This window comes from Epinephelus fuscoguttatus, linkage group LG15 (genome assembly GCF_011397635.1).
Source record: "Epinephelus fuscoguttatus linkage group LG15, E.fuscoguttatus.final_Chr_v1".
Lineage (NCBI taxonomy): Eukaryota > Metazoa > Chordata > Actinopteri > Perciformes > Serranidae > Epinephelus > Epinephelus fuscoguttatus.
Genome location: NC_064766.1, coordinates 17,746,155 through 17,767,509, shown reverse-complemented (window position 1 = coordinate 17,767,509; position 21,355 = coordinate 17,746,155). Strand labels below are relative to the sequence as shown.

The following is a 21,355-nucleotide window of genomic DNA, read 5'->3' as shown; positions in this document are numbered from 1 at the left end:
AGACTGGCTTAAGTCAGGGAGAGGCCGGCTCCTTTAGATTGAAGAGGTTGTCAACCTTTTTTTTTTTTTTTTTTTTTTTTTTTCCCCCCAGGCTAATGAAATGAGTGGGGGATGGGTGGTTGTCACAATGTTATAAATTCTCAGACTTGGTAGGGGGTGTTTCCAACTCCATTCAAGCTCTTGGGGGGTGGGGCAAAAGATAAGTCTTAAAACTGCCGGAGCTACAAAAACTCACTCGAGGCAGCAGTGCTAATCTTGCATAGAGGGTTACAGCTCAAGTCCATCTGCGTTTTGAGTTTTACATTGTGCTAAAATGCAATTACACCAGGGATGAAATGGCTCGTGTTGTGCAACTGACACACTACACTACATTACTGTTGCTCACAATTAATTTTCTCTCCCACTCTGACCACTAGCCAATAATCTTTACATCTACCTTTTACCACTGTGATTTGTTCAGTGATTTGATGTCAGGTGAATGTGACACTTGAGTTGGCACAGACTCTTTCCACCCACAAAAATACTTTTTCTCCTCTCCTCAGGGGTGTGTGGGTGTAATAATTATTCTCCAGAAGGTTCTCTCAAACTCTCAGGAGTTTGCAGGGAATGTGAGGTTTCCAAAATATCCAGATTTGTTTGTTCTCCTTTTTCGCTCACAGTTGTGATTTAACTTTTCAGGCGGCTTTTCTAAGTGGTGCATGCTGGTGCTACATCCCATTTGTTATTAGTGCAATTAATACACATACAGCTAGACTATATTAATGCTGTATGTTGGGCCGTACAAATTGAATTACTTTGGACTCAGATGACCCACATCCCATTTGTTCTCAACTAGAAAGAAAGTTAAAGATAAAACAATTCTTTCTCTTGCTGAAAAGTCAGTTGTATGCACAGATCTGCAGCCTCCAGTGAAATAAGACTGTCTCCCATTGTTAACAACAAAGAGAAATGTAGAACACATTGCAATTCGCCATTTCCTTCGGCAGAGTTTAGGCCTAGAAGACATTCACCATCGCTGCTCTTTGTGCAAACCCTCATAAGTGCTTTTTAGAATCTCACTCTAAATATCTTTTGTTATGTTAGTTTCTTTAAGGTGCTGTACTATATCAACAACAGCATTGCCCTGTCTGTGTTATTTGGAATTACCCTGGCTAACAGTGTGGCAATTCTTCATGTTTATTTCCCCTTTCAGAAAGTATTAACATATTATGATATAGTTATAATGCACAGTTTAAATATTAATGCGACATGATATTATATATGGCTTCATCTGAAAGCATTTGTCTCGGGCTAGGTCACGGCTTGCAGCGTCAGCAATGCCCGTGATATATAGAAAAACCCATCATTACGTCGAGGGCGAAACATTGTTGAAGCATTGCTGGATGAGTCAAGTTACAGTCCACACAGTATTATTGGGATAAATGAGCAAACCTCTCCCCAAGGTCCCGAGGCTCTGTGATCTATTAAGGCGCTGTCGTCTCGGATGGTGAATCTCGGAGAGCGAGGGAATTTTGGGGGAAGAGAATGGTTGTGCTGACATCCTCTCTCAGTGCAATCCCTTGTCCTTGTAGGACGGAAGAGAAAAACAGCACCAGAGGCTGACTTGGCTGTTCCTCTGAGCTCTGTCATAAATCCAACTGAACATTTCTGAACATCTGTTGTGGATGATTAGCTCCACGGCTAGCAGAGTTTGACCGGAGGGAGTGAGAACCAGTGTGTTTGGGACTTGTGTGTCTGTGTGTGTATACTCAACGCCTTGCTGATTTAAGAATGGGCATTTTACATATTTATTTCCTCCCTCCTTTTTTTTAGCAAGAGAGAGAGAGGGACAAATTATGTTTCAAACAAGTTCATTATCCACAAATCATGTTACTGGACATGATATATTGGCTCAGTCCTGTGGGAATAGTTTTTTTGTGTCACACATTGTTAACCCCTTAGTTTCAGCGATGATGACGTTGCAAATTGATTTTGAAATATATGCAGGGGTTCCATTCAGAAGTAGAGCAGAAGATGTTGGACATGCCAGATAGCCTGCCTTTAAGGATAAGCCTGTATATTAGGTCACATTCTCCCCGTGGAAGCTGGTCAATAGATAAGACATAATGGAGTCTCTCAGCTGCAGGAATACATAACATCACGTGTACTCATACCTCGGACCTTTTTTTTCTACATGCAGGTGCCCTACAAAATTGTTTCTCATTGGTCAAGGTTAAAAAGGTAAGGCCCTGCAGCCTCCTCCCTCTTCCCACTGAAATTTGACACCAGTGACATCACATTGTGGGCTTGGCTTCTCCCAGGCAGTCCCTGAACACCCGCTCAGTGTGTGAACAAGCTCTGCCTCAGAAGGATCTCTCTTCCCCAAAACCACATTGCTCTATAGCCACAGCTGGAAACGTATTGCCGGAGATCCAAAAGACAGTTCCTCTGGTTTAATGCAAACGGGGTATATGGAATAACTGAGCAGGAACTGGGAGACTACTTCGCTGGCAGAGTTTTTCATAAGACATCGTTCAGGGATAATCTTTTGTGGATACTGCTGGATTTTCTTCTCTAGGATTTGGATACACATTCACTCTCTGGAATAAGGAATAAAAAAAGAAATTATTCATAAGTGGATCCAATTGAGATGCATTGGTAAGTGTGAGTTTTGTGCTACAGAGTTGTTATAAGTTGTCAGTGAAGGAAGCAGGAGTTAGAAAAACAGATGAAGCACAGGTGCACTTTTTTCTAACTGGCTGGGCTGTCCGAGACTCTCAACTTTATTTGTCTTCGTACCCCTGTTCAAGTATGTGTTACGCTTCATCTCGGGATATACCCTTTTAAATCTTGCATCTTCATAATAAAAGTAACAAAATAAGTTGATGTGTTACACTTCAATGGTCAGGTATTTTCTTACTATTCTTTTGTCCCGTCTTCTTTTGTCCTTGCTCACTCTTGCTTGTTAAGCCAAAACAATAGTTTAACCTCGTCTTGGCTTAGCTCTATTGGCTGGCTCTTTGGCAAATTGCCCTGTCTGGTGCAAGCCCTCCCCTACGTATTCAGAGGACTTTGAATAGAAGGGCCATAGAATGTCCCCTAGCTACCGCTGCTAAGGTGAGGCACCCTGCCGTTCTACTGCATTAGGCCTACACTGAGGCCAAACAACCTGTTTTTCCAGTTGTCTTTATCTCTCTGGGCAATCTGGAGGGTAAAGTTTCAGCGACAAGAATTCCAGTTAGAAGGAGACAGTGAAAGGCTTTGAAATCCAAGATAATTGTAGAGGAGAACTTTTGGAAGTCACAAACTATGATTTTTCATAAGTGTTTTTGGCCTGGCTTTTAACAAAGTATAACCTGTAATACATGTGTCTTAAAGTGAAATTTGAAGGTTTAAAGTCGCTTTTCTCTCACTGTGATTGTCAGATATACCTTTTGTTGGGCAAAATTTCTGGGAAACACTCAACTAAAGACACTTGAAAACTTTTGGTACTTTTATGTCATCACAGAATACCCCACTTTAAATGGCCCCCTCAGCTGTAATTATGTCTTAAATCTTTTGTTTCTTTTTTTATTACAACATAAAACTTTTATATGCTTGTATGAGAAACTTTTGGACTGAGTTCATCTTGTTCTTGGTCACAATAAATGTGACAGTTGTTGCACAATAAATGTGTTGCTCAATATAAGGAGCCTGGTGTCAGTGGGAAAGATATCCTTTTTGCAACTTGCTCTTTTCCATCAAAGCTGTCTTAAGCTTTCAAAGAACACAGGGTAGACAACATGTCTGTCTCGTTTTGTTTGGCCTTTGAAACGGCTAGACTTCCCCTCAGGTCTGTCTCACTGCATTGGGAACTGAAGGTGTTTTCTTTCTTAGTTGCTCCAAAGCTGAGCTTGCTTCTTAGTTATTTATTGCTTATCTTTTTCATTTTTAGTTAATGATTCAGGACTGCAACCCCTGTTATGCTTGTCTTTGAGTGGTAACTTAGACTTGATTAAAAAATGACCTTGAGGCGAAACTCAAGACAGACAGTTTGTTAAAATGCCTGTTCAGCTGCTCAGTAGCATAAACAAACAAGACACAAAACTGTCATGGACGTGCTCATTTGTTCAAACAAAGCCAACTCCTGTCGACACAGAATGACCTGTAGGTCGTCCTCCTTCACCTCCACCGTGCAGGTCACTGACCTTTCATTCCTCTTTTACGACTTAACCTCAGTCACTTTGTCACCGGCAACGTTCCACAGAAACATTAAGTGACCTTAGGAAATAACCACAGCCATTTGTATACCACTGCTCCTTATTAGATTCCCTGACTAAACACACAAATATATCCTTCACTTAAATGACTACCATGGCTGAAGTCGTTCTTTTTCAATAAATGACTTGGAGCAGAACAGTCAATCATTCAATCTCTCTCCCCATCGGATTCCTCAAAAGTAATTATGGGCTGAGCATATGGATTTTTCCATAGAACTTGATTTCTAATCATCGTTGAATTGGGTGATGTGTAATGGCCTGTTAACGCATGATGGATCTGCTTAATCACTCTACTCCCAGTTGGGACATGAAAGGTTGCTTACAATCACAGATCAATGTCTGTGAAGGCGATTGTGTCAGCAGAGCCAGACATTTGTCTATGACGCATACTGTAAGTTGACAGAAAACCTGCTGGCATTTGTTGGGTTGTTAAAGTTCAGGGCTCCCATACTGTACCCAAAGTGAAGACTTATTTATGGTTATATACTATATATATTATAGTATATATTACTATATACATACATACTATCATGCATACTATCATATACTGTCTTTTTTATTCATATTTCTTTTATTATAATAGTTATTATTGTTGCTTTTGCTGTGCATCTTTCTCTGTGTGTCTCTCTCTTAACCCAAACACTTAAAGCAGATGCCTTCCCACTTAGAGCCTGATTCTGTTTGAGATTTTTGCCCTTTAAAAGTAGTGTTGTCACCATACTGGAATTTCTAACTTTCATACAGATGCTTAAAAAGTATCGAGATTCAGTACCATTTTCAATTCCACTGGGAAAAATGGACTTTGAGGGTCTAAAATTTAGGGTTATTTTTAAATCAAAAGATAAATATATGAAGGTTATAAAATGACAACAGCTTTTCTCAGTTAGTTGCAGAGAACAGCAGAATGACTGTAGTAAACACTACCAATAAGAGCAAGAAAGTACAGCAGGAAAGGGTGTATCGATATTGTAGAAAACGACTATTGAAACCATTTCAGATATTCTGAATTGATATGTGTCCATCATATTTTTATTTTCAACACTAGTTAAAAGTCTAGTGTGTAGGATTTAGTGGCATCTAGTAGTGAGGTTGCAAAAACATGAATGGCCCTGTTTAGAGCCAGTGTTTGGTTTGTCCATTCTGGGCTACTGGAGAAACAACATGGCGAACTCCATGGTAAAGGACCCACTCTGTATGTAGATATAAATGGCATTCTAAGGTCATGAAAACGAAGGTACTTATTTTTAGTTTCAGGGGATTATACACTAATTAAACTATAGTTATTAATATACTCTAGTTCTGCCACTACATCCCACAAAATCCATACACACTGGACCTTTAAAAGGAAGTCTTTCTTTGCCGTCATCGCCAAGTGCTTGCTGACGGGGAAATTGAAGTGAATGGTCTACACCTGCTCTATATAAAAAGTGTCAGAAGATAACTTTAGTTTTGATTTGGCGCTATATAAATAAAACTGACATGACTTGACTTAGGTGTCAGACTTTAAAATGCACACAGAGGGAAGTTTCTTATTTGTTTTTTGTGTCAGGATTTGTTGCCTGATGGTGACAAGGTCGTGAGCTGTTGTTTTATGATGACAAGGCCTAATTGTCAATCCTCTGTTCTGTACTAAATAACATGTTTATGCAGCTAGGAGGGGAGTGTGCCAGATATGTCCTGCATAATGTGCAATGTCAATCAGAGGCCACCGCCTGTGTGATGTCTTAGCTGTGCTGATAGTCACTTTTTTGTCTCAGTTGTGACACTTCTTTCTTGTAGACAGTCGCTCATTCATTGTGACAGGTGCTGAGGAGAAAGTTGAGAAAAAAGGGCTTCTTTACCACTAAAATCAGCAGTGTTTTGACAAGACCGCTTTTTCTCAGTTGCCCCAAGCAGAGAACTTATTTGATTGAACTGGGTCTCTGTCTAAGCTTTGACATCCACACAGGCTTGCTAAGTACATGTTAAGGGTTTGACGCAAGATCATATTCAAATAAACAGACAGTTTTATTTTAGAGAAGGTGATGTTATTTTTGTTGCCAATTAGTGGTAAATAGAAATTGTCCTGTGAAAACCCACAGCGTCTGTGCATTGTAGCTCAGTGTAGCTTTAGCTCTCTTTAAAGTGAATTAAAGTGGATCATAGTGCCCAGACTTAGATGATATTCAGCACTTTTCTTACCTTCTGTCCTCTTATGTACTCTTTTGTACATTATATATTCTACTCTGCATTTTAAATGCATCTATCTACATTTTATGCCCAGTTATAGCTAGCCATCATTTAAACCTTAGCTCTATGCATTACAGCCATGGGTTTCTCAATGGGAACACAAATCCGCTTTGTCGGAGAGGACATTTCCCCCCTTGCACAAAACTCATTTCAATTCCACATCATCCCATTACGCCTCCACATTGATTGAAACAGCCTCCATTTTCAGGGGCAGCTGCATTTTTTTGTACTCTGTATGTATGACAAGGCCAAAGCTTATGCTTTTGTATGTGAAATGTGCAGCGATGCAGGTTGGAGACACACAGTGACCATGGCAAATATAAATTCTGCCATGCTATTTATGAAAAATAGGCCCCTGGGGATCACTGATGTTGCTGTGTTGCATGATACCTTGATGCTATATCACTGAATTACTGTATGATACCCAGCTAAAAAAAAATTCTATAGTTTTTTTTCTGCGGAGAGACAAGGTCAGAGCGGTTGCCTGTGGACTGTCATTAAAGGGAATTAAAGGTCGCGGTTTTACCTTGCTCCTGAGTGCGAGGGGATAACTGATGCTAAACTGCAGTAAAGCAAATAAAATTGAATGTAGGTTTGATTTATTTGGTGCTTGGTTCTGGGAGTACAGTCATGTGGCTGATTTATCCCTCTGCCTCCACCACCGCCCTTGTTTACTCAGCCTCCCAATTTCTACAAATGCCTGGCTTAGACTCGACATTCTACTTGATTACTTTATCAGCCTTCCTGTCACTTCCTCCAAAGTTATGACTTGTTTTTCAACAGTCCACTGCTGCTGATCTCACATAGCCGCAAGTAGTACTGGCCTCTCACTATCAATAAGATGTCATATAACTGAATTATTAGTCTTCGCAGCCTTGGCTACCCATACACAGACTCGGACATTCTCATGCTACCAGCATCTGAGAGTATAGCCTGCGTGTTTCACGTTTTGGTGCCTTTAGCATCAGTTTGACTTTTGTTCATCTTGTGGTTCATCCTCAAATGCAGGCAATGACTCTTCTTCCTGCAGAACTCTTTGGTCCCTGGCTTGTTTTGGGAAGATGGATGGAGATTCATTTGGTTTCATTATAATGCCTGACTTATTTATAGCCTGCCTGTGTAGCGCCTGTTGGCCCACTGTGGCCCTGTAAGGATGCTGGGGGCTGAGGCGTTGATGAAACATTCCTGTGTCCAGGGGGTATTCTCTGAGGAGAGCGCTGCTTGTTTAAGGGAGGGCAGCGGGGTGACAATGCAAGAACCACGGGCAAGGCCACTGAAATCTAATTCCACAAGCTCTGCCTAGCTACAGCATTCCTGTTTGAGAGCTTTCACCGATCAAAAGTCTTGCACTGTGGGGGTGTCGGGCTATGTAATAATACCACATAGCCTAACAACATGGGGAATACTATATAATTTGGTATGGTCCTATAATAGTAGGTACCACAAAAAAAGAAAGGGGGAGCTTGCTTGGAAAAAATAGCTCCCTGAAACACACTTTCATATTTTACTTATGCACAGTTTGGAGTTTGTAGTTCCACAGCACCAATCCCAAACCTTTATCTGGATCTCCCCCTTCAGCCTCAGAGATTACCGCTTCACAACCCTGGAGCAGGGATGCTGTCTGCCTGGTAATTTGATGGCTAATCCCCTGCCTCTTCCCTACAAATCTCTTCCCTGATAAAGGGGTTGCTTCTACATTAGTAAACATGGGAGACTTGGCTGCCTAGGCTGACAGTCAGACAAGAGGACTGGTTGAGGAGAGGGGAAGTCAAGGGATAACCAGTTTCCTCTTTATAGCTCATAGGAAAGCCCCTTTCATCTCATGCTTGGAAACTCTGTTTAAGATAGACAGTTAAACCATGGAAATGCCTTTAAGCTTGTAAGGCAGATTTTATGTATGAGGTAAATAATGCATTGTGCATTTTTCCACATGTTGGTCAATGCATGAAAAAAATAACCCTTGGTCAGTATTTTATGAGGTTAATGGTTTTAATGGGTTGATGGCGAGCTGTGAATGTGTTGTACTTTCCGTGTTTTTGAGTGTTACCGTACAGTCCATTGTTAATGCACATTCATTACCTTTTTGACCCGAATATGTTATCCTAATGATCACTGCAGTACTGCCACGGCTAGACATGATGGCTCACTTAAAAGGAATTCACTTCCTCTGATCTTTCTTCACAGGCTTACACTGGGCTGTATGGACTGACTACGTGACAGAGCATTGCTAGATTGCAGGCTGTAATCCTCATAAGAGTTTTATTGGGGCGTGTTAGCCTATGCCCCCTACATGAGTTCTGTTTCCTGGAGGGTTGTCCAGCTCCTGTGATGGTGCATAAACAAACCACTAAGCCAGGGAATCAAAAACTGACGCCCTGAGCCCAAACACACTCAACAAAGTTTAACAGGAGCTGGCAAGATAGCATTTAACCAGTCTATGGAATAACTTCAGCTTGATGACTGCAACATTGGCTGTGATGGCTTTTCATTTGCTGACCTGACAGAGGCACTTTAGGTGTCAGGGTGGATCAGGTGGTGTGAGTGACAGGTCCTGTCCCTGCATGTCTCTGTATATGTGTAACGGCCTGGTGTTCAGTCTAATCGTTGTCAGAGACTGAGATGACACGTCAGGAAGAATTTGGTGAGATTTCTGTTTTCTGTGCTCCTAGTTTTGCGTGTTTGTGCTCTTTTTTTTGTTGGACTTTGTCATCATTTGAAAATGCAAGCACAACACTTTTTCCCACACATCTGTGAACAACATATGTAGTATATATTATTCAGTCTTAGCACTAGCTCTGCTGTTACTTAGGGCTCTTAAAGGGATACTTCACATGTTTGCTGGCTCCAGGACTGTTGCTTGAACAATGGATTGCAGTTTTGCATACAAAACAAATACAAACAGAGAAATCTGTTGCTGTATTGCCTATTCTCGCCTACAATGTCTTCAGAAACATATTCTAGTGCAAGAATTTGTCAACAGGAAGTGGGTGCCACTCTGTTTCCTGTATTATAAAAACGTAGGTTGGAAATACTGAGATTAAATGGTAAAACTAAGCAGTACCAATCAAATAAGAGCCAAGATTGTAATAATGCATTGCCTATTTCTCGCCTAAAGGTTTTTCAGAAATATTTCAGCTCACTTTTAACTGTAAATCGAGATCATTTGTCACCACCCGGCTGCCATATTGTTTCCTGTGAAACTGTTGTCCTGTTTCCTGTGACAAAACGGGCAAGCTTGCATTACATCACCCACCAGCGGGAGTGTTTTGTGGTCCGGTGTAGTGCAATGCATTCTGGTAGTTTTAGGTTTTCTACCTCCTGAGCAAAAGCCACAGCCCTTTCCCTCTGTTTTCTCTGGTTGCAAAGCGCCAATTTAAAAAGTATTTGTGTCTTTTTCATGAAAAGACCATCTTTACAGCAGTAAAATACTTCTTTAATTTGTTTTTCAACATTTCATTAATTTTTTTTTAATTGTTACAGATTTTTCCATTAATTGTTCCAGTTTATTTTCTAAAGATAGCATCTCTGGCATCTTCTGTTTTTGCTCTTCTTTCACAGAACACTTGATCTAAATTCCAGTTGGCTTGATTGGATGTATCCGGGCCCTTGTCAAGATTTTATTATTATTTATTTGTTTTTCGTGAAGTGGATTCTCACCAAACTATATGAGTAGTCAGTAAAATCCATTGACTCCCAGTCAATTTAGAATTTCTCTAACTGGATGTGTCCAAGAGATCTGTGTGTATGTGCTGTGTGTGTATGTCTTGTTAGCCGAGCTGCAGAACAGTGACTCTACACTGGTGGTAATTGATAGTCTGGAGGCTGTCTCAGCTGCAGGTAAATCCTATCTGCAGCTGTACTGTGAGGGAGAGGGGTGGGGTAGAGGAGAGAGTATAAATAAGTCTTCCAAGGACTAAGGATTTCAGAATAACTAGAGGGGATGTTGGAGGGAAAGAGGACGAGAAGAGCAGATAGCAGGGCTGAAAGACAGGGTGATAGTGGGAGAAATGTTTAATATGGCAAAGGTTTCCCCTCGCAGATAGCTGAAATTTCTCCAAGATTGCACTGGCTTAAATGTACATTTAGGCTGTATTTCTCTCAAGAACATTGCTCTGAAGAACAGTGTATTACCCCATGTCATCTTTGTTCTGTATCCATTGCTTGCCCAGTACATGAAGCCAAGTGCCGAGGCTTAAGAGTGGCTTTCGCCTCTTTTAAAACGCTTCCATCAGATTGACAGAGTGAAATTCAGTCCTATGCTTTGCCCAGGGAGATGTACTGTAGAGAGAGAGCAAGAACGGGTAGAGCGCGAGAGAGATTGGTCCCAGTGAGAGATTCATAGGTAGTAATGAGGGCGTTGGTGGAGTGCAAGTCGTCGTGTTGTGGCTCTGGCCTGTCAGTATAATGGACCTCGCTAGTCAGCTGGCAATCGATTGTACTGCTCACAACCTCGTGTGCCTGTTGTTCTTCACTCTTCCTGTCTGTCAACCTGCCACCCAGAGATGGAGGACGAAGCAGAATCCTCTCCCAGACGACAGATACAGTGTCCAGATACTTTCTCATTACCTGAAAGGTGGCATGAGGTGAGGAGTAGAGGGAGGCAGGTCTGACTCCACATTTCCGGCTAATGCAACGTAAAGAAAATGCCTCAGGAGTAACATCCAAATGAATGCCTGTTTGTTTTTGGCTGGTATCTGTCAGTCCTCAGTTGGTTTATTAGCTGGCACCAGATGTCAGGATGATGTCAGAAAGACGTTGAACAGATGTCAAATTTTGGTTAGACTGAACAGTATTTGAAATGCTTTACAATGTTAGAATTTACAGTTGTGGGGATGTTAACATCAGGATGTTTCCCTTTAGTTTTGTTCTTTATAACTTACGACTAAATGTCGTCATTCTACATCAAGATGAGGTTAGCATGAGATGTTTGGAGATCGCTGGATAGTAGTTATCAACACAACTTCAAACCAACAATAAATCAGCATCTAATGATGTTGGTAACCAACTGGGTTGACTTGTGTTATTTTATTGTTGCTAATTATATATGTTTGTTATTGATGAATTGATCAAGATTTTTGTGTTTGGTTAAAATGTAAGAATGTAGGGGAAAGAGCCTATCAAAAGTCTTTCAGAGCCAAGGGGTTGCTTTAAAATTTTTTGTTATGTTTAAAAAAGTTCACACATTTGAGAAGCTTGAAACCTATGGTATATTTTCTCAATGATTTACTAAAACGATAAGTCAATGATCAAAAATTATTTCAGATTGATTTTCTATGGGGTTTTATTTTTAAATCAGCAAAGCAGATGTTTTTGTTTTTTGCTTGATAAAGGTCGTACTAGATTCAATATGATGTTGATTTATTTTCTATCAACAGAACAAGAACATTTGGGGGCATCTGCCTTTTACTGCAGAAATACATTTGCTTGCTCTGCTCATATCATGTAGGGCAAAATATTGGATTAAGCGCTCAGTAAGAACAGTCATGCCAGGTTCGTGGAGAGTTCAGAGGCTACATCTTTGTAGTTCATTACTCTATAGCACAAACATAGTTTTTAGAAGTACTGTACTTGTTTGATGAACATGGTCTAAGCTGAAAGTCCCTGCTTCTCTTGCCCTTTATCGACTCGGCCCTGCATATTCCCCACTCATCTCTTTTACATTTTAAATCCCCAGGCCTCCGGAGAGCAATGGGGATATATGGTTCCATCTGCTCCAACAGACTGGCTCGTGGCTCAGACAGAGAGAAAGAGACAGAGAAGGAGACATGGCCAGGGACAGAGAGAGAGAGAGAGAGAGAGGAGGTGAGGAAACAGGGGGATGGAGAGAAACACAGACTGACAGAAAGACAGAATGGCTTATTAGAATCTGCCTCTTTTCACTAGTTAGACAGGGGCTGAGAGGATAGCCGTCTGGAATAAAAGGCACGAGAGAAGTTGGATTAGGACTTGGGGATCCTCTTTTTTCCACATTTGCAGTGGCAACTAACCCATGTTAAATCTGTTCGGTCTTAACTGCTTCAGGTAGACCAGGAGTCTTGAATTCCCTTTGTGTAACACGTAGGTTTTTTGTTTCATGAAAGCATATGTTGTGTGTGCTTTTTAGATTTCTCCAAACACGTTTTTAATCGAGGGGTCCTCCTTTCTAAATAGGACCTTATGCTTCGGCCCAGACGCCAGCGGGTCCAGTGTTTCTGTTTCCCACCACAAATGCTTGGTTATATAGGAAGTGCTTTTCTCAGCCTTTGCCGAGTTAGTCTAACCCTTCCCTGTGTCAACACTGGGTTTTATTCCTCTGTTCCTTGGACCACAGAGGGTTGTTTTCCCTGCGTCTTTTACATGCTCTGTTGTAGGGTGAAATAATAAAACCACTGTGTCAATATACAGTTTCATCCGCGCATTCAGCTCTGACAGAAGCCAAACAGGCGCAAAACCATCCAGTGCAATATGAATATTTTGGAATTTTTTTGTGTCATAAAGTGAACGTAGGCTACAGCTGCATGTCCTCACCTCTGTGTTTAGTGGCGGTGGGCGATAAGGGAATATTGTTGCTGATACAACAGTTCTTCAGAGTTAGATTTGCATAAAAGGATGTAGTGAGATAAGGGGCTGCTTTCATACTTGCAGTTTGACAGGCACAAATCATCCACCCAGTATCCATCAGCCACTGAATGACCACTATTTTGACCAGTAGCCAAGGCAGTGCATAGCAGTCTGGCTAATCCTTCTGCTGCCAATTTGAATGTTCCTAGTATGAGTAGGCAAATCCTAATTACTGTAAAATTGTACATGTGCGTGCAATGTCTGGGTGTGCAATATGGATGAACTTGTTGATAAAACAGCCAGTAGGTACCAGGATTCTGTTTTTGCTAATTTGGTGAATTAAATACTTGACAAATCAAGGCATTTGATTACATTGATGAAAGAAATCATTAAAATCCAATATTGCCTTAAAGCAGTTCTGCTCATTGATTTGCATCATTGTCTCCAATTACCAGGCATATTAAATGGATGTAAAGTATATAGTGAATTCTCTGCCAGTCTAACAGTATACTTCCATATATATCCCAACCTTAGTATAAAGTGCTGTGACAAAAAATCACCAGAGTTGCTGCTCTGTCATTGAGTACTGGGGCCACAGCTTGGGTCCCATGTAGACCCTCATGGAGGGTCCCTGTTGGCCAAAGAGCGTCACTCTCAGCCCGTTACAGTCACTAATCTGGCCTGACACCAAGCTGATTTACAATACCCCCTACCCTAAGCACTGACTCACTAGAGGTAATTGATTTAGAACAGTGTAGACACCTGCTGAATAGTATGAAGCCCTCAAAACCCCCCTCCTGCCCTCTTTTACAAAGCAAGGCCCAATATCCTCACCTCAGCTCCACCTGTAGAGAATAAATACACTCAAACCCAGAGACAAAGGGAAGGTTTCTTTCCTTGTTGAGCAATACTAATGAGAAACCCTGTGTATACAGCCTGTTTTCAGTTTGTATTGCATTCCATATTCTTCCATGCTCTATTGTAGCTCTACAGTGTTTAATTTTTCAAATATTTCAGCCTTTTCCGGTTGCTAAAGATCCAGCTATGGTGTATTTGTGGATTGAGTTGAGCTCAAACAACTGGCCCTGTTCGGCCATCTATTGATCTACGGAGCTCTGTATTTGCCAGACTTTCTGCTCACATGCCTTCACTCTGTTTGTCTTTTACTGGCGGAGACAAGGCTTTCTGCCCAGGGGGTGGTGGGGGTGGGGGAGCTGAAGTCGTGGTGTTAGGGGAGGGGGGGAGGAGGGAGTCCATGCCTTCTGTGCTGCCTGCCTAGTCATTTTATGGCACCATCTGTCCACAAGCAAACCGTCAAGTGGTGACGTCTTTCCCATCTTTCTTGCTTGACAGTGTGAATTTCCTTTTGATATATATGCACATCTGCTGTTGAGAATGTGTCTCAGTTTATATTGCTAATTTAATGTTTGGCCATAGCACAGAATCATTCTTAATTATGCAGTAATTCATTTGTAGAACTCTCTCAAATGTAAACAAGCACAAATAAAACTTTTTTCATTCTTACAAGGGTAACTAGGGCAAGGCTGTTGGCTGAATAAATTTTTAGAGACCCTGAATTGAATACGAAGGTTTGTTATTTTATCATTCTCCATTAGTTTTTATTTAGGCTCTACCTTTGAGGTTGTCCAGAACAACAACAGTAAGATGTTTTATTTATATACCATTTAAAACAGTGATGTCACACAATCAACTGAGATAAAAGCAAAGAACATTTTAGTAGGAGAAAGAGAAACAGCAGTAATTTATAATCAAAATTATGTTAGTCATAAATTTAAAGGAGCATTGTGTTGCATTTAGTGGCATTTAGCAGTAACAATTGCAGATTGCCACCAGCTGAAATTCCTCCCATATGCCAAGCATAAACTCCCAGTCTGGATTCCTTTAGTGTTCATTGTTCAGGAGGTTTTTACCAGGAGCCAGAATCTCCACAGAGGTCTCCTCCTCACCAATACAAACTGACCAGATGATTAAAATGTTACGAATCAGTGTTTCACTGGTGCTTTAAGGCTCATCGCAGAAAGGCCACTAGCTCAGCTCCTGCTAATGTGTGCGCACCTTTTTTCTTGGATAACTTAAGATCTAGTTGTTCAGAGTTTTTTTTTTTTTTTTTACCAGGAGCCGAAATATCCGCAGAGGTCTATCCCTCACCAAAACAAACAGACTTGTACATGTAAACCAGTAAAAACACTGATTACAGCAGTTCCACGTAAAAAATAGATGTTTTTCCAATGTTTCGCGGCTTGTCATGGAGGGGTTGCTAGCCATGGTGACTAACGCAAAAACACGAGTGGCCCTATCTAGAACCAGTGTTTGGCTTGTTTGTTCTGGGCTAGTGAAAAAACATGGCAGTGCAACACGGGTCATTCTAAAGTTAATGAAAATATGTCGATTCTTATTTTCAGGGGATTACACACTCAAGAAAAAATTACATTTTATTCAATTTCTGCCAATAAATCCCCCTAAATCCAACACACTGGACCTTTAATACCCATGATAATTAATATCACTGTCAAAATCAAGATCAAAGTGCTAGGATGTTAACAAAGGAGATGAAATGAATGAACAAAAGAAGTCATGAACATAAAAGTATGGTTTAAGAAATGAAAGATGTGTCCTGCTTTGTATTGCTGAGACTATATGATTTTATGAATATTCCATTTAAATTTTCTACCTTAACTGGTTTGTATTCTGTAAATATGGCTTCGACGGTTGGTGCTACTTCAGAGAAAGCTGTTTCATCCACTCAATTGTTTCAGGTATGCACAGCATTGCTTTTATTTGATGAATGTCTGTTTTACATTGAGGCTGCTTTTTGATTTATTGCAGGCCCTTTGCCCAGCACTTTGTAGTGTAAGCCATTTTCTCCTTGCTCTGCAGCTCGACAACGCCAATAATCACTCTCCAATAAATTCAAATGGAAGTGGCACTCTGGTATGTCTCTTCTACTCTGCGTAATACATATCAGTGTAATACATATCACCTTTCATTCCAAGATTGATTTGCAGCCGAAAAGATTGGTAGCCCCCCAGAGGTGATTGTAAATCCCCACTTCAGTGGCAATTTATGGAGGTGCTTGAGTTTTGTTAAATGTTCACTCACCCAGACTAAATGCCAATCGACATTGTATCATATGGGCGAAGCAAATATGCGATGGTCTTTGCATTCTGTTGAGAGGCAAGTTAGTCCCTCGGGACATCATCAGGGGTCTGGTGCATGAAGTCCAGCCCTCGTGTGTCACCGATTACATCGCAATGCGTCATGGAGACTGTGTCATATGTTGTAAATGTCTGCATATATTTCACCGGATGTAGTATTTTAATACGTCATTATTGAAGTGTCTAAAATGAACTGCCTGATGGATTTCTTTGAGTCATCCTCACAAGCAGATACTTGACTCATATTTTATTACACGAGTGCCTTCATTGTAGGTCAGCATTATCAGTGCTCCTTACTTTCTATTGCGCAACTTAAGAAAGTGCATTTATCCGTGATAGGTGTCTTTCAGTCTCAGCAGAAAGGCGTTAACAATTAACTCTGTGGAATCAGCTTGTAAACAAAAGTGCTGTAAAACCTGATAGGTCACAGGACATTACCCTTTGTTAGGTGAATTTCAATGCAGGGCCTTGTCGCAGCCCTGTAAAATAGACATGCACCATCAAGTCTGTGTATACAGAAAAGCTTTCAGTGTTGGAGGGAAAACCTAATTTTGTTACTTTACACTTTCATTTTACAATACAGGGTTCGTCGGCTTGCAGTAATTCTCCTGGGGTCGTGTGGTGCGTGTTCACCGCAGAGGTATAAAAGGAGCACAGATCTTGTGAGGGTTAGCCTTCTAGGGCATGGAAAACTAATCAGGGGCCAAAACACTGCTGTCGAAATTCAGCTTGTAACTGTGTTTATGGAGCCGTTGCAGGCTGCGCCAACACAAACCTCTCTGGTCTGGGTTTATCACCTCCAGAGACGGCCATGATTAGCTCCCCACACTGCTAGCCATATATCTCAGCTGTCCCACCCAACCCCCCCTCACTCTCAGGATGACCCATTAAACAGAGATGGAGAAAAAGAGAGAACATGAGTAGGAGGGATGGAAACGATGGAGAGCAGAGATGCTACCTGTAGTTAGTGTAATAGTAGTGTTTACTCAGCCTCTGCACTCTCTCTGCACAGCTGTGCCTCGTTTCATCTCGTCATTGTCTGTTTGCAGACTACCAATTCTGTATGGGTGGCCACTCCCTTACCACACACACGCACAAACACACACTGGGGGTAATGACTTGAATGACAGGCACCTGATGTGGGTGGCAAACAGGCAAACAGGATAGGTGTGTATTATTTGTTGTGTTCCTCTCCCCACTGTACTCGCTCAAAACCTCTTTTGTTCTCCGCAGTTTACCGTTTGAGATGTTCCCAACCCACTGTTCACTTAATTACTCCACTAAACCTCTTTGTTGTCTGCCTATAATACAGTGCATATATATACTATACACGCTCTGCATTACTGAGAACTCCCCAGACTCTCAAAACTCCAAAGCCTTCTCTTAAAGGACTTAAAAGAGTGGATACCGTGACGAGTGGCTTGTTGGTTAGGGTTATTGCAACTTCATTATCAATTTAATTACCCTCTGTTCTCTCTTCATAGTATCTGTGTCTTAAGATAAAATGTTGCCATCATAGAGCATACTCCCCATATATAGGAGACATGATCTTGACATCTTGACAAATTGGACACAAGACCCAATGCTGCACCATAATGAATAGCTCTTCCTAAACATTAGCTGATCAGCCAAGGGAGCTTGGAGCTTTAATTTATTAAACACAGCCTTTGCTTTGTGTCTTCAGGTTATAAGTGATAATGAGGTGGAGGGAACTTTGACTTTGTCTTGTCTGTTGTTTTCCTGTATCAGGACTAGGGATATCAACAGTTAACCGTCGATCAGTTAACCACCGAAAATATTTTTGAGCTGTTGTGCATGTCAGTCTGTGGGTTAACTTTGCTGCTCTTCAGGTTACGGTTGTCAACCATTTTAGCGTTGATAGCAGTGTTAGCACAGCTAGTGATGCTAACATAGTTGACAATCAAAGGAAAGCAGTGTACTCATCTGGACCTGGGGGGAGACAGGAGGCTAGCCACCATGTTTTTGTAGCAATGGCAGCAAATGGCAGTAATCGTGAATGAGCTGCGCCACTAGCTAGCTCCAACTTGACCCAGGTGGTGCGCAGTGCAGCCAAGGCTAACCAGTGGAGACCGGAGGGCAGGCAGTGGGCAGTATGTTTAGGCATGTTAAGGTGGCTAGCCAGCTGTCAGCAAAGCCAACTGAGGTAAAATAAAAGACATTAACATCACAAAATATTAAAATTTCACCAGCTTTATATGGATAGTGCTTAAAATTCAAGTGCTAAAATTCATCGAGTCAGTGGAGCAGTGGTCTAAAAAGGAAGGCCTCTTGTATTTGACGTCATTTCTTGTTTTGTTTTGTTTTGTTTTCTTGAAACTTTACCAGTTAATCACAGATTTATGTGTGTCATGCTATCAAAAGCAAAATATGAAACTGACACCCCTAATCAGGACATTAAATTCTGTTCTTCATAAACTAGTTTAGTTATTCTGACTGATTGTTTAGGACAAAATGAAATCCTAGAAAATTGCTAATAAGAAGGCAACAGAGATAGTTCTTTATACTACAAATGTTGATAGAGTTTTGTCCTCTTCAGACTTTTTTCCTTCTTCATGCAACTTGGAAATAAGTGGAGTTGTACCCGAAATCTCTATTCTCAGAATTGTCTGGTAATTAAATTCAGTTAACATTTTGTTGCTAGAAAGCCATAATTTAATACACTTACCATTCGCTTTAGAACTTTGGTATATGTTGTGACATACTGCTTTATGAAACATGAGTTTGTGAGTTTCAAACTGTAATAATTTAGAAAATTTTCTCAGTTGTAAAACAATTCCTCCTGAATTCATCCTGACTAATTATTGTGATTATTAATTAGGATCTCAATTTCTTGTGAAATAATCTTGATCATCATTTTAGCTGCGATTATGCAGTGCTAACTCCTTCTCTCTCTCTCACACACACTTTCCCGTCTCACTCTTGCACTACTAACCAGGCTTCAGAATTAAATCATTACCAAGACAGATGGATTCACATGCAATCTCACAAGGGCAGACATCCACCCCTACATGTTCTTATTGTTTTTCTCTCGCTCTCCCACATAGTAGCAAACAATGTCTTCCTGTGTGCTGAGCCACTTGCTCAGATTTTGGATCATACTGCACCATTTCCATGTTGATGCCCTGTCCTTCTGTAAGGAGCACTACCGCCACGGCACAAATGTACATAGTGGCAAATGTTGTCCCATAGTATTTGTGTGCAGCTGGGAGGCACCAAGCTGCACTGGGATAAATAAGCAGCTATATAAATAAAGAATAAACCTCGCTCTAGGAATTTGTCTCATTGAAGATGAAAAGCATCTGCCTCTCCCTGGCATCTGCTGTAAAAGATATCCCTCCACCGCCAAGGGTTTGGAGCACGGCGACTAGCCAACTCTATCAGCCTCTCTCACTCTCTCTACCCACCGACATGAACCAACGCAACGCTGGCGTACATAAAAATGAGTGTCAAAACAAATTTGTCAGCCAACAAACTTGATGTGAGTTAGACTCATTTTGCAAAGCTAACTTGGGGTATTAAGTTGGGGCCTAAATGTCTTTAATTCTAGCTGCTGAGTGGGGGTGTGATCCAGTTCTTTGGCACCCCGAGCAGTTTATTTGTGTATCTTTTCTTCTCCAGACTGCTACAGCTTAACACACCAACAATGAGCTGCTTTCTCATTAGCAGTGAAGGTGAAGACATAAGGGGAATCTCCCTTACCAGAGGTGTAAATCTATTTTAGCTGCACCATTTCTCAAAAATCCACACGCAGGAAGGAGTATGATACAGCCTGATATGATCACAGCTTGAACTTTCACTGACGATAGATGGTCTTGGCTGCACATAGTGTTTGGAAATACCTTAGATGCAAGGTGTGTTGCATTGGAAATTAGTTTAGTAGACATGAAAGCCTAGAGGCACATTCCTATAAGTGACAAACGGTGAGGAAGAGCTTGGCCGTCAATGATACCTGTCTGCAACCGTGCCCAGGTGAGGCACCAGTGTCATGACCCATACATAGCATTCCTTCACATCATTTTACTCAGCCATGCTTGTCTTTTCCTTCGCCAAGTGACTTGTCGGAAGAGGTTAAAGCAGAGCTCGGTTGAAGAAAAGGAAACTCTTGAAATTTTGCTTTCCTAAGATCTCTGCCTAGTGGAGTATTTTCCTTGGTCTTGTTTCACAAAGAGGGTGGTCAAAGAGGTGCCCGGTGTGTGCGTTTTTTTTTTCAGTGTTTCCACACGCATTGAAATAGCCACATGAGTAATGGGCTGCTCAACACCTCCACAGGCTTAAGAATGGAAAGGTTTTTTTTTTCCCACAAGATACTGGAGGCATTGTGTTCCTGACACTCTAACTTATTTAGCTGAACTGAATAGACTAAAGCTGACCGGCCACCCAGCAAGCCTCAAGATATTCCACATTGTGAGCAGCTCTCTTTCTCTTTTCACAAATATCAGCAATCAGTATTGTTTAGCTGCCACTATAAACTCAGCATTGAGACTGAACAGACGAGCTGAGAAAGTTTTCAATTCAATTCCAATAGCCCTCTTGTAAAAGCTTTATACAGAATCATTGTCAGGGAGCCCTTGAAGACAAAAGTAGGCTTACTTTAAAACTTTTAAAACTTTTCTCATTTTGGTTCATCTTTTCTGAAGTCCTCTGGAGATACTGCTTTAATTCCATCAAAAGAGAGATATCTATCCTTACCATATTGTGGTCTGCTTTACAGCGTTATGATTACTCATCACAGATGGCCATGGGCAAGAGTGTAGGGATAAGAAATTTAGTTAGCTCAATTTATGGGGATACACAGTTACTTTGTTTATAATAGCATTAGACAGCAAAACTGCAGGCTATAACAAACTTAAGGTCATATATCAGAATCTTATCAGCCGGCTTAGTCATTTCCTACACTAAATCTAATTCCTGAAAAGAGAAAGAATCAATGCTTGGGTGGTTTAATTTTTCCGTGACAGCCTCTGTTTCTGTGTCTCCACCCACTACTTAAGACGATGAAGCAACGCTTTCTGTTTTATTGTTCGGTTAATTAAGGTTAATTTGTGATACACCTGCTGCTGCTTTGTTGACCAACCATGTCCCCCTTGGGGGTGTGTGTCGTATGCTAAATGTTTATATATGTATGCATGTTCTCACAATATGAGATCATGG

The 21,355-nt window shown here is 41.1% G+C and overlaps 1 protein-coding gene across 8 annotated transcripts in view; it reads left to right on the top strand.

Moving 5' to 3' along the window:
• LOC125902848 (receptor-type tyrosine-protein phosphatase F) overlaps positions 1 to 21,355 on the top strand; it is a 188,698-nt gene that overhangs the window by 43,363 nt on the left and 123,980 nt on the right. For 7 of the 8 annotated variants that reach the window (XM_049599488.1, XM_049599487.1, XM_049599486.1 and 4 more), the window contains exon 1: positions 2,313 to 2,637. The exons of the other annotated variant lie outside the window; for it this stretch is intronic. The gene's annotated coding sequence lies outside the window, so the exon portion shown is untranslated. Of the gene's footprint in view, positions 1 to 2,312; positions 2,638 to 21,355 lie in introns of those variants that run through there. 8 annotated transcript variants of the gene reach the window in all.